The sequence below is a fragment of the Gopherus flavomarginatus genome, chromosome 6 (assembly GCF_025201925.1).
Source record: "Gopherus flavomarginatus isolate rGopFla2 chromosome 6, rGopFla2.mat.asm, whole genome shotgun sequence".
Taxonomy (NCBI): domain Eukaryota; kingdom Metazoa; phylum Chordata; order Testudines; family Testudinidae; genus Gopherus; species Gopherus flavomarginatus.
In genome coordinates, this window is record NC_066622.1 from 105,174,934 (window position 1) to 105,187,052 (window position 12,119).

Sequence of the window (12,119 nt, forward strand, 5' to 3'; positions counted from 1 at the left end):
CCTAGCCCAGTATCCTGTCTTCTGAAAGTGGCCAATGTCAGGTGCTCAGAGGGAATGAACAGAAGAGGTAGTCATCAAATGATCCATTCCCTGTTGCTCATTCACAGCTTCTGGTAAACAGAAGCTAGGGACACCATCTCTGCCCCTCCTGGCTAATAGCCATTGATGGACCTATTCTCCATGTATTTATCTAGTTCTTTTTTGAATCCTGTTATAGTCTTGACCTTCACAACCTTCTCTAGCAAGGAGTTCCACAGGGTGACTGTGCATTGTGTGAAGAAATACTTCCTTTTGTTTGTTTTAAAACCTGCTGCTTATTAATTTCATTTGGTCAATTTCAGTTTCATTAATTCCTAATTCTTGTGTGATGAGGAGTAAATAACACTTCCTTATTTACCCTCTCCACACCAGTCATGATTTTATAGATGTCAATCATATCCCCCCCTTAGTTGTCTCTTTTCCAAGCTGAAAAGTCCCAATCTTATTAATCTCTCCTCATATGGGGTTCCATACCCCTAATAATTTTTGTTGCCCTTTTCTGAACTTTTTTTTCCAATTCCAATATATCTTTTTTAAGATGGGGCAACCATATCTGCCCGCAGTATTCAAGATGTAGGTATACCATGATTTTTATAGAGGCATTATATTTTCTGTCTTATCTATCCCTTTCTTAATGAAGGCCAACATTGTTTGCTTTTTTGACTGCTGCTGCACAGTAAGTAGATGTTTTCAGAAAATTATCCACAATGACTCCAAGATCTTTCTTGAGTGGTAACAGATAATTTAGACCCCATCATTTTATATTTATAGTTGGGATTATGTTTTGAATTTGCATTACTTTGTATTTATCAACATTGAATTTCATCTGCCATTTTGTTGTTTGTTTCTCTTGAAGTTACCCACCCATATATATATATGAATGAAAGGAAATAAAGTCAAAATTGTGTATATATATAACAATATAACAAATATATATAACAATTTTGACTTTATTTCGTTTTATTATATATATGAATGAAAGTCAAAATTGTTTAAAAACTGTTCTTTACTATTCGTTGCACAACACATTGAGAGAAATCAGAATGTAGACTGTGTGGGGGCTATTGGGTTGGGGGGTGGAGGAGGAGGGAAGGACAAGTCCAGAAACCAATCAAAAGTTTGTATACGCCAACTTTCTGCTGCTTGGGTGATCCTCTGGGGTTGAGTCCCCGTAGCCTCCCCCCCTCGTGTTCTTGGGTGTCTGGGTGAGGATGCTATGGAACTTGGGGAGGAGGGAGTGTGGTTATACAGGGGCTGCAGCGGCAGTCTGTGGTCTTGCTGATTTTCCTGCATTAGATCTACCATACAGCGGAGCATGTCAGTTTTCTCCCCCATGAGCTTGACCATAGCATCCTGCCTGCTTTCATCATGCACATCCCTCCTCTCTTCGTATTCCTGTAATGCTTTACAGGATTCCGCAATTGTTTGCCTCCACTCATTCAGCTGGGCCCTATCAGTGTGGGTGGATTGCATGAGCTCAGTGAACATGTGGTCCCAAGTTCATTTTTTCTGGCTTCTAATCTGGACCAGCCTCTGGGATGGAGTAGACAAGGGCTGTGTTGAAACATTTGCTCCTGCGAGAGGAGAAAAAGGAAGAGTAGTATTTTAAAATATACATTTCAGAGAACAAAGGGGACACCCCTTCTCAGTGAAACGGGCAATTCATAGTACACAGCGCATGTTCTTTCTGTACAAGTTAGCATTTTGCCTCTTATACTGAAGTGCCTGCCACTTTGGTGTGAGTCAGCCATCACACACGGCTGGGCAACAGAATTCAGCTTGCAGGCAGCCTAGGGGCACCCGAGATTCTGCTTCTTCTTCATTCATTTCAATGCTTTCAAACTGCTGGGCCCTCTTTCCCATAGCAAGTAATGCCTGGTGGGTTTGCCATATAAAAAGAGGGCCTGCGGGCTCTCTGGGATGATCACTTCACACAACACCCCTCCCCACCCCCCCTCCGTGTGGTTCCAATGAGGCTCTGAGCAGGGATGAGCCGTTTAAACTAAACACGAACAGCCCAGCGTGCTGGGTTCCCCCCCGCCCCATCTCCCATCTCTTGGCTCCGATCAGGCTCTCACTCACCAGAAGTACCTTCTCCAGGGTGATGGTCTGGCAGCCTGCCTTGGGAGTTGGGGGGAGGCTATTGGCTCCAGCATTAAGAATAGTCCCTGGCTGGGTGGAAAACAGATCCCCCACTTGCTGCCTGTGCACTGTCCTCCTCCTCCTCTTCGTCCTCCAATGTCTCTTCCTCGCTCGGTGCAACTCGCCCCTTGCAGGTGTCCATGGACAGTGGTGGGGTAGTAGTGGCATCACCCCCCCCATAATTGCATGCAGCTCAAGGTAGAAGTGGAATACATGGGGCTGTGACCCAGAGCACCCATTCGCCTTCCTGGCTTTTTGGTACGCTTGTCTGAGCTCCTTGATTTTTGTAAGACACTGCTCTGTGTCTCTGGAGTAGCCTCTTTCTGTCATGGCCCTGGAGAATTTAGCATACGTATTTGCGTTCCTTTTTTTGGAATGTAGTTCTGCCATAACAGATTCATCTCCCCAACATGCAATGAGATCCAGTACCTCCCGTTTGGGCCATGCTGGAGCTCGTCTGTGAATCTAGGACTGCGTGATCTCTTGTGATGGTGGACTGTTCTGATGGTCGCCTGTGCTGATGGTGACCAAACAGGAAATGAAATTAAAAAGTTCCCAGGGCTTTTCCTGACCACCTGGCTAGTGCATCGGAGTTGAGAGTGTTGTCCAGAGTGGTCACAAGGGAGCATTCTGAGATAGCTCCTGGAGGCCAATAACATCAAATTGAGTCCACAATACCTTTAACCCGGGATTGTGATCTCGATTTAAGCGCTTCTCCACTTGCTGAGAGAGAGTACAGAAATCGGATTAAAGAGCCCTTTAAATCGAAAAACCCAGTTTGGTCATGTGGACGGAATCATTTTTTTTCTGAATTAACTTGGCTAATTCTGAAATAACAGACTAATGTAGACCAGGCCTCAGACTACAGCCTGCTTGTTAGGGCACTCACCTTGGATGTGGTGGTTGAAGTCCATGCTCTCCCTAATGGCTATTCTGAGGTGAACCTGTTTCTTTCTGGTTTTGACCTAAGAAACTGTTGTCAAAATCCATACTTTCTTTTCTAGTGCTGGGCTCAGCTACTTGCAGAACCAGCACAAAAGTCCATCTCTTTCCCTCGCTCTAGCCCAAGGCAGTGATTTTTATCTTTACAAATGTTTGCTGATTATTGCTCAGCCTGTTATTGGATGATCAGAAAAGATCTGCCTACAAACATCCTTCTGCATTCCTGTGAAAAGAGACATGTTGCATTGATGGGGATGGAGCAGTTCTACAGAGCAGTCACAGGATTTGGAACCCTGAGACTGTATACAAGTAACTGTGAATCATTCATGGGCTCTTCCTGATTTCTGCAAATATATTAATTATTCCTAACTTCTTGTCAAATAATTTGATTGGCAATTTTTCTGAATACTTAAATTACATGATTATATTCAACTATTTAAAGTTCAGCCTATGAAAACTGTTTGGTTTGATGTATGCAATGGACAGAACCCAGCTGCTGGTCAGGGCTGTAGGAGCAAGAGGCTGTGGAAGCTCTTAGAAAGCTATTGCTGTGTAGCAAAGGGGCATGGCTTCCCTGGAGACTGACAGCTTACCTTTTGCCCCATCTTACATTCCAGACTTCACTTTATCCATTGTTGTCTCATTCATTGTAAATGGTCCCTTAGGTGTTCCCCCTTACCTTAGCTAGTATGGGCATTCTGTTTCCAGTCTGCCAAGCCATTTCCCTCCCTAATCCCCATCTCAATTGATTGGACTCTTCCATTTGGTATGCATACTTTCACTTTTTCATGTTCTCTGTATGTATAAATATCTCCTGTCTGTGTATTCCATTCTATGCATCCGAAGAACTGAGCTGTAGCCCACGAAAGCTTATGCTGAAATAAATTTGTTAGTCTCTAAGGCCTCGTCCAGACTAGGGGAGGAAAATCGATCTTAGATACGCAACTTCAGCTACGTGAATAACGTAGCTGAAGTCGAATATCTAAGATCGAATTACTCACCCGTCCAGACGGTGCGGGATCGATATCCGTGGCTCTCCGTGTCGATTCCGGAACTCCGTTCGGGTTGATGGAGTTCCGGAATCGATGTAAGCGCGCTCGGGGATCGATATATCGCGTCTAGACTAGACGCGATATATCGATCCCCGAGCAATCGATTTTAACCCGCCGATACGGCGGGGTAGTCTGGACGTGGGCTAAGGTGTCACAAGTACTCCTGTTTTTTTTGTGGATACAGACTAACACAGCTGCTACTCTGAAACCTCCCTAATCCTGTCTCCCAAGAAATCAGGCCTCACTCATGCCTGATTACTCACGTCAAACCAGGCCTGCATGTTACCTCTCCACCAATTCTGGGCTTTAGCTGCAGCATAGCACACTTTGGAATTATCTCACTGCTAGTAGTATATGTAACTTCAGTCTGTTACCATAGGCTGGAAATTCCTCAAATGGTGGACTCTAATTTTTCCTTTTCCAAGCATTTTGCTCCTGCTGTCAAGGCTACTGGAATTCTGCACCCAGTTACTCTATTTTGCAACAGTTATAATAGATGACTACTATTTTTACAAAGCTCAGAAAAACACTCTTGTCCTTGGCAATATGTTGCTATATGTGCCCAGATCCAAAAATCTGTATGCATCAGTTTAATATCTTTCAGTACTTTTTACCATAAGTATTAGGTAGTTCTAAAGGATTTATATTGGCTAAATAATTTTGGCTAACATTATAGAATAATTTAATGAGTTACAGTATTTGCTTTTTAACTGTCGACAAATGGTCTTGTTAATAAGAATATGCAGATATTGTTGGAAAGTATTTGCCTATAGTGGTTTTTACTGGCCAAATTGCAGTTTAATTTTAAAAGTTAAAAATTAACAGAAAATCTTGATTAGAGTTTTCAGTTAGTTAAAAATACAGACACGGAACAAAAATATAGTGACAGCTGTTGCTGTAAGTGGAGAATGATTTGTTAATATATGGTAGTAAAAACATATTAAACATAACTTTCAAGGGTGAGCAAAAAGAAGTGCATGTGGATTTAAATTGCAAATGCACAGGCATGTTACCAGTGAGTAGAGAAGTGATCGTTCCTCTGAATGTGGCTCTGATGAAATTGCACTTAAAATCTCTGTTCATTTTTTGGCACCACCATACTAGAGTCGTCTAGACAGATTTGAAGGGAATGCAAAAAGAACAATAAAACTCAGTTGAAGAAAGTGATGTGTGAGGAAAGATTAAAAGTACTAACTGTGCACTCTTACAGTGGGCTCCAGCACTGGTGGGATTTTTTCCAAAACTGCAATTTTGTATTTTAGTAGCCAATGAAACGACTAATTGATTTTTTTTCCAATAAATGATTCCATCAATGCTGAACAGGAAAAAAGTGTCAGGGGGGAAAAAAGGCAGAAACTGACATATGCCCTATGCTCCTTAGGGGGTGGGAGCATAAAGAAAAAGAAGAAAGCATCAGAGTCCCACTCCCACTAGTCCCGAAATCGCAGTAGCAACAGTCATATTTAAAAAGGTTTTTCCTGTTTCCAGTTTTTTCCTGACACTCTTTTCCTGTTCAGCGTAGATCTTTTTTTTTTCTTCAAAAAAATAACAATAATAGTCATTTCATTGGCTATTAAAATACAGAATTGCAGTTTTGGAAAAAATCCCTCCAGTGGGGAGCCAGCCCGTAGGAGTGGAACAGGGCTGGCCAAACAGCAGATTCCTGTCTGCTGGTATCCTGTTGCTATACCTTGGGATGGCTCAGGGAACTGTGAGCATCCGCTGTGGTGGCAAATGGCACAGCTGCTCCAAGAAGCAGCAGCATGTGATAACCTTGGCTCCCTGGCAGCAGCTTGACATGGAAGATTGGGCATCTGACTGTGCCCCAAAGATAGCAAACCATGACCTTTGGGACTATGGAGCACGATCTTGCTATGTTGGTCTATGCTTTGCTAGGTTGAATTGAGAATAAATGGTTGTGCATTATGGACAGACAGTAGCTGTGACAATGTATAGGTGAATGTATTCATAGCTGAAATTCCTAACCATAAATCAGTCTTTTAGCTGCGAGGTTTGAGTGTTCCCTTAGGAAGCATATCACAGCGTGCAGAATTATGCTTATTTATATTAATAATAAAGGGAGGCAACAGAGATGCTGTTGTGCACACCCTTTAATAATAACATGTAATAACAAGCTGGGGAGAAAAGTTATGTGTGATTTATTCTCTCTTCTCTCTCGTGCTTCATTTAAATTAGGGCCAGCAACACTGCAACCATTAAGGTATCTGATTCCCGTCTGGTGCAGCAAGTGAACTCTGGTAATCTCTTTTTCCCTGAATCAAAACTGTCTTTTGGTTACCTTTTTGGAGATAGACTGATTTGTAAATTGTCTCTGAGTTACTTGATTATTGTATCAGAACAAATCTGTAGAGCATTTTGACAGTTCCATAGATAGATGATGTTGCTCCTTGTCAGATTCCTTCTGAAGGAATGAGGAGGTCTGTACTGGTTTTTAATGGGGAAGAAGAGAACTGGGGGGATGGGGAAGTCTGCTGAGGGTACATCTATCTTTACTTAATGGTAAAATGACATAAAGATCCAAAAACATAATAGCGCAGTAAGTACCTAATAGATTTAACTCCCTTGTGGCTCTCAGAAGGTATATGCTCCAGCAGTAGTTTTCAGAAGATTTATTCTACTGAACTGAACATTAGGATATGCACAGTACTTTGAGCTCCATCCAGAGGATATTTTATGAATCTCCTGAGAACAGGGGTGCCAGATAATAGAGGATTTATTATGTTCCCTTTGCAATTGCAATGTTTTATATTTAAAGTGGTTAACACAATCGTAGGTTTATAACATAAGTATAACCACAAATCAGTTCCAATGCACAAGAGAAATTCAGCAGGGGGAGTGCCCTCAGACTACAGAAGAGCCTTTCCTCTGTCCCATGAAAATCCATTCATCTTTTGCTGAGATATAAACTGTTAACAATGGCCATTTCCCTTCTTGTTTGTGCATGGACACACAGGGGGATGAATTCACATTATACCGGAAACTGACAGTTCCTAACTTTAATAGAATTTTGTATACCTTAATATATGAATATAAGCAGTACATTTAAGATTAACTTATGGTTGTGATTACTTCCGCTAAACCTTAATTTTACAGAATCCTGCCAAGCCAATGAAATTTCAGAAATTGAAATTTGCCAAGGGAACATGCCACAAAGCATGTGTTTCTGGCACACTGACCAAGCACTAAGCAGTAGCATCTCGTGACTGGAATAGTGGTTATGTTTTGGTTTCATTTTCTAAAAGTAGCTTAAATATTTCTGCGTTCTCTGGCTGGGTTCTAATAAACACCCACTTTCATGAGTAACCATAGTCCCAACCAAATTATAAACAGAAAACTGGAACCCACGGTGTTTAACTTGTGATGTGAACAAAAGTTAGGCTGATGAGAATTAGGGTTGATGTTGCATGAAACTTAGTTCAAATGAACATTCCCTTAAAACCAGTCTGCACATGTCTGAGTAAATTATCTTCCCCAATCTGATGGAAACTCTGTGTGGGTAGAACTAAGTGGAGTTTCCTGCTTTGTCTATTAGTTTTCCCACACAAAGGAAAGATCTGTCTGGGGAAAAGGACAACTTAGGCAAAGTGAAAGATTCAGTATTTAAAAATGATGTAATTCTGTTACTCATCTGATTATGATCACCTTGATGTGTTAAATGAAAGGCCTTATACAAGGATGAGGCCAAACAACTGAAACATTATCCCTAATATTTGTTTCCTGTTTTGAGTACCTATAATACTGTCTTCTGCATCTATGTATTGCAATTGTTCAAAGCCAAGATGTGTTTCTATCCATGTTATTAATAGGTGCATTGTTTTACACAGAACCAAGATGTGGCTGTTTATTATGGTAGCGTGTTTGACACATGGAATTGAGAGTTCAGGAGAAAGGATGTGAATCCTGAAGCATTCATGAATATTGTGAGTTGCATATTATTTCTGGAGAAAAGGTAGGGAGTAGGGAAGTGTATTATGAATTTATGACATCTGAACTAATTTCTTCATTAACAGAGTGTCCTTTTAACCAAGTTCTTTCCCCAACCTAGCAATTATTTTCTCACACTTTTTTTCTTTTCAAATGGGCCCCTGGAGTGTTCCTTTGCTGAAGGCTATATTGGACTAGTAAGTGAGACCTTGGTTATGTTTTTATTAGAGAGAGCAGCCCTTTGTTTTTGGTGTAGTGGAGGAGGCAGGTAAAGTGAATGGTGCCTTTGTTGTTTTTTTAATCAAAATAATAGCTGTCAATTTAAAAATAAATGTAATGGGAGTATTAAAGGCTGGATTGTAACTTGGGTTATATGTCTGTGAAGGGGACTAAAAGGGAATAAAACTCCCCCTTACATAGGCTACCTACATTTTGTGTCCAGATATACAAGAGTAAGTGGAGCTGTTCACCTGCTTACTCTCTTCGTGGAGCAAGCAGGGGAGAGGAGAGGGCTGGAGCCGTAACATCACCCCCTACTCACTGGCCGGCGCAGGAGAGGTAACATGACGTGGAAGGTTTATTAATTTATTGCTGATATAGGCTAGCAGTAGATTACTACCCTCTGGGAGCAGGGGGGAAGCCACATTTCTGTGAACCCACTTTTCCTTCCCTACAATTATCCTGAGACATTGTTATCCCTTATGGTTACATGTGTTCTAAGAGAACAGATTTGGCTTGAAGAAAGAGCTGAGTAACCAGAGCAAGACAGTTCTTAAGCTTACTAAATTCTGTTTTCTAGGTGAGGCAATAACTGAATATGTTACCCAGCCTAGTTTAGCACATATGATATATTGGTTATTTATCATTCCACAATGCTCCATTACATCCCAGCTTAATATAAATTGCAAGTTTTCTTTCTGTGTTTTATATGTTTGTTTTAGTTCTTTACCAGCAAAAGAATAACTCGCAAACACCTTTCCTACTTTCTTTTGGAGGCTTAATTACACTGCTCTACAATTTTTGAGAAGTCGTCTACTTCAGAGATAAAATGTGACATTTATTATGTATTTTGATGTGCTGAATTCAAATATAACAATTAAAACAACTGATTGGCTACTGTTTCTAAGATATTTAAGTTTTTACATTTTATGTCTATGTATATTGTGTAGATAGTAGAGTTTTAATCATTAATTGTAAACCTAGGTCTTTTCATGTGTTTATGATTGCTTTACATGATGATATTTCACCTGTCTAGTTTATGTACCACTTTAAAAATCAGCAAAAGGGTTATATAAATAAAATTTATTATGAAACAAAAGGCAAAAAACTATTATGTACATAGTTTAGTCCTATTCAGTGTCTACTCAGCGCTTCTTGGCTTGTCTCTTGTATTCATTAAATGGAGCATTTCTTGTCACTGTCCAGCAATAGTCTGCAAGCATTGATGGGCTCCATTTGCCCAGATAGCCTGCCAGGGGATTCCACGGCTGTAGTCGGGAGCCCAACAGCTCTGCCTTACTCTTGGGTAGTTCCAAATCCCTGACAAGGTCATTCAGTTCGCCTTGTGTCATGAGGTGTGGTTCAGAGGAGGAGGATGGGAGAAAATGTGGGTCCTGTGACATTGATGGTTCAGGACCAGAAGTTTCATCCTCTTCCTCATCTGACACAAGTGAGAATGATTCTGGTGCATCAGGAACTGGCAGTCCTTCTCTGTGGGGTACTGGGCGTATAGCTGATGGAATGTTTGGATAATGCACAGTCCACTTTTTCTTCTTTGACACACCTTTCCCAACTGGAGACACCATGCAGAAGTAACAATTGCTGGTATGATCTGTTGGCTCTCTCCAAATCATTGGCACTGCAAAAGGCATAGATTTCCTTTTCCTGTTCAACCACTGCCGAAGATTTGTTGCACAAGTGTTGCAGCATATGTGTGGGGCCCACCTCTTGTCCTGATCTCCAATTTTGCAGCCAAAAGAAAGGTGATAGGCTTTCTTAACCAGAGTGATTATACTGTGCTTTTGTGATGCAAAAGTCACTTCACCACAAACATAGCAGAAGTTATCTGCACTGTTCACACAAGTACGAGGCATCTCTGGTCACTTTGGCTAAACAGAAATGTTTCCCTTTGCAAAATCAAACATTGACAAATAAGAGAGCACAACACTGTATGATTTCTAGAGCTGATATAGGGCAATTTGTTCAGCAGAGTGATGTAAGCTTCATTATGATTGCATCATCCATGACTTCTAAGGAATAACATGATGCAATTCATATCATGTATGATGCAATACCAGCTTCAGATTGCAGCATTTATTGTTTTGCCTCAAAAGCAAGTACTGTCCAAATCCAGTCATAGATTTATTCATAGATCCAGTCAAAGATGTATTTTAGTCATTTCTGGTTTAAATTGACATCCCTTCCCTTTAGAACTAACTTATTCTCCGCCATTCCCAAGTCAAGGGTCATATATACTGACCCAATAGCATATCTTGAAAACTAGAGCCAATCAACAATTTTAAGCATCATTTTCGTTCTCAGTGACCCAGAATTAGTAAAGTTGGACTACATTTATTTCAGAAGCATTTTGGCTGTAGAGCAGTGTTATGAGTAGACCATTACATGATACAGGAATATCTCACCATTCTGAAATGCAATGTATGTAAAGAGTCCAGAGCATGGGCTGGGTGCATACGAAATGACCGCTTGTAAATTTTAAATGAATGAACTAAAAAGAATTAAATGTATAAATAACATATTGTCACCTGGATCACATCCAATGCCATATTCAGAAAGAACGGTAATGTACATGGTAGAGGGACACAGACATACAGCAAAAGAACAAAGAAAAGGAAAGAGAAGTTTAAAAAAAAGATTGTGATGAGTGAGTTGCAGGGTCAGCCCTTGCTATCTCCTTGCTGCACAGGGTTTGGGGGCACTTGGTGGGCAGAAGCATGTGCAATCTTTTCTGTCCAGTTACCTGCTTGTTCTAAGGAGGCTAAGGAAGAGGATTGAAATGGAGACCAAAATGAGAGTACAATAATAATAATCCAAATGATCTCCGAGGCTGAACTGCACAAAGGAAATTTAATAGTAACAGGTAAACCCAGTGAAATTATTGACAGATCCCCTTCCCTTGTGCCTCCACACAGGATGCTACACTTGCACTCACTGCTCTCCACAATGGTCAAGGAGGAGGGCAGGGTCCTGTCTTTAGAAAGTGTGAAGGAGTGTCTACTGTAGTGGAAAAATCATGGGAGCTTAGCACCACTAACTCAGGCTGAACTCTTTTCAAAAGTTAGTGTCGCTCCCACTCTGGCAGATGCTTCTCCTGTACTCCCACAGGCATTCTGCGAACTTCCAGTGCTTCAGAGCCCTGCTCAAGCTTTCCAAATACCTCAAGTATTTACTGCCCGTGTAGGCAGTAGTTAGCCTTTGCCAATCTGATTTAACTCTGCTTTTTAAGAAGCTCTGTGCAAGCCTTTACATCCCCATTTACATGTCAAAAGCCTCAGTTGCTTATTCTCTTTAGTTCTTTCATCGTTTTTAAAGCCACTTGTCTCCAGAATGCGCTAGACAGACCTATTGATCACATTGGAATGGGGTTTTTATATTTGGGAGCCATATTTTCCCCCTCCATGCACTTAGTTGCCTTTTGTTCAGGTTCAAAACTTGCCCTATCCCTATTTTTTGTCTTTCTTGTGTATTATTCACTGGCATTTATTTTCCTGAATCTAAACCACTAAGGGAATAGAGATTTCTTCACACTAAAATGTTACTGAAGTGAAGCTTGCTTGATGAAAAGTGCTATATAAGAGCCAGGTATTATCTTTGTTATTAATAGTAGACTTTGAAATGCATATTTCCTTCTAACATGGCCATTCTAGCATTGGTTTGCGACTTCATTCCTGAGTTTGTGCCTGCAGACAGTAACTCCTCACTTAATGCTGTAGTTATGTTCCTGAAAAATGCAACTTTAAGCAAAACGATGTTAAGTTA